This window comes from Penaeus japonicus, unplaced genomic scaffold (genome assembly GCF_977035675.1).
Source record: "Penaeus japonicus unplaced genomic scaffold, GWHDUDI00000001_assembly GWHDUDI00000030, whole genome shotgun sequence".
Classification (NCBI taxonomy): domain Eukaryota; kingdom Metazoa; phylum Arthropoda; class Malacostraca; order Decapoda; family Penaeidae; genus Penaeus; species Penaeus japonicus.
Window position 1 is genome coordinate 12051624 of NW_028234432.1, and position 2500 is coordinate 12054123.

The 2500-nt window shown below is 25.7% G+C and overlaps 1 protein-coding gene across 1 annotated transcript in view; it reads right to left on the reverse strand.

The window, feature by feature from the left end:
- Nucleotides 1–1874: 1874 nt before the first annotated feature.
- Nucleotides 1875–2500, reverse strand: part of LOC122254340 (uncharacterized) — a 15911-nt gene continuing 15285 nt past the window's right edge. Inside the window, exon 5 of the mRNA XM_043017993.2 lies at nt 1875–2500. This exon is cut by the window's right edge and continues 975 nt beyond it. The gene's annotated coding sequence lies outside the window, so the exon portion shown is untranslated.

Consider the following 2500-nt stretch of genomic DNA (forward strand, 5'->3'; position numbering starts at 1 on the left):
AATGATGATAACAACAATAATGATAGTAATAGTAATGACAACATGAGTAAAAATAGTAATGATAATAATGAGAATGCTAATAATAATAAAGACGTTAATAATGATGATGATAATTTCTATTATGATGATAGTGATTATGATCATAATAATGATAATGACAATGATAGTAGCAATAACCGTAGTAATAACAATAGGGATGATGATAACAGCAAAAAAGGAAAAAAATATAAAAGCAATAAAGATAATAGTAACAATGATGATAATAATGACGAAAATAACAATGACAATAATAACATTGATAATGATAACGCTGGTATGGATAATGATAATAGTGATAATGATGACAATGATGATTAATGATTGATAATGATAGCAATGATTAATTATAATGATAATGATATGGGTATATGATACCAATGATGACAACAACAACAACAAATAATAAGGATAGCGATAAGGATGATAATGATGATAATGGTAATGATAATAACAATGGCAAATGATAATGATAATATCAATTAAAGTAACAATGATAACATTAATAATAACAATGATGATAATAATAATAATGATAACCACATAATTATCATTAGTGACAACCATTAATGATAATGATAATTACTACACTTGTAATTACTATCAGGATTACTATCATTGGTGTAATTGAGATTATCATCGTTATCATAATCATTATTGCCATTATCATTAGTATGGTGATTATTACCATTTTTATTTTAATCACAACCCTTATTACCATCGTTATTGTTATCAGTTCATTTATCATTATCATTAGTATTATCATTATTCATTATCATTATTATCATTGTTATTACTATCATTATTATTATTGTTATTACTATCATTATTATTATTGTTATTACTATCATTATTATAATTGTTATTACTATCATTATTAATATTGTCATTTTCTTTTTTCTTTTTTTCATTACTGTTACTGTTGTCATGATTATCATTGTTATCATTATTGTTAGTGTTATTATTGCTATCATCCTCATTAGTGTTGTCTTTACTAGTACCATCATGCTGATCATAATCATTTCTATCATCATTAGCATCATTATCAATATTATTTTTTATTTTAATCTTATCTATTGTTATTACTACTATTATTAATGCTAATTTTGTTTCTATTGTTATCATTATTATCATTATCATTAGTCTTGTTAAGATCCTTATCATTGTCATTATTATCATCATTCTTATCACCATCAGTTTCATTATCCTCATTACCATTGTCATCATCCTAACTGTCCTTATCATTATCACTGTAATTATTATAATGGTTATGTTATTATGATCATAATAGTGATTATTATCAGCACTATCATTATTAATTTTGTTCTTGTTATTATCTTTAATATCCTTATTGTTGTTAACATTAATATTATCATCTTCATTATTACTGTCATTACCATTATTTTCATAATAATTATTATCATTATTACTATCATCTTCATAATTGTTTTATCTTAATCATTATTGTTATCATTATTGTTATTATTATCATCCCTTTTGTCAGCAACATTGTCATTCTTTTATCCCCATTGCTATTCTTTCTATCATTCTTATTATTATCAGATTTATTGCTATTATCATAATTTTCATGGTCATTACTGTTATCATTATCATTGTTTATGATATCGTTATCAACACCATTATTGCTATTAATATCATCATGGTTTCTATCATTATCATTATCATAACAGCAATTATTGATATCAACTTTGTTATAGTTTCCAATAAGTTTTCCTTTACAATCATTGCATTGTCAAAATGATGTCACAATTTTAAGGGAAACATATATCAACGTACATCAAATTAACGGACAATATGAGGGGGAAAAGACAATGTCATTAAACTTAACAAACACTTTATTGGAAAAGTCAACTTACTACTATGTACAACAAGACAAAATGAACAAAAAGAACAAAAACAATATTTGCAATCTTCTGTCCTGTCTAACTTGGTTTACAATTTTGCCTGCAAAATGTAATGTAAATCATTCAAAGGGTTTTTCTACTTAGTTACAAATAAATAGTGCTTGGAATAAATAACAATGATATATTAGTTAAAATAAACAACTAATGACAATTTCATAATAAAGAAGTCACCCTCTATCTCTAGAATAACTGAAGTGACGGAAAATAATCAATAATTTTGGCAAATATGCATGAACTCCTACATATATACATATACATATATATATAAGATATGCATATACAGATAGTGTACATACTTCAGTGAAGAAGATCCTTAAAGCAAACGTTCACTTGCTCTCAAAAATAAACAAATAGATCCAAAGGAAACGGAAAAAAAAGTCGGAATGAAATGAGACAGCCAGCGCCTCTAGCACGTCACGTCACTAGTTTTCAAGGTCTAGATTCACAGAACTGTCTTGCACTGGTCTACTGATACACTACTACGTCTTTGGTCACCTATGTCATGACAGAACCCTTATCAAGAATAGAGTGTCACCCGT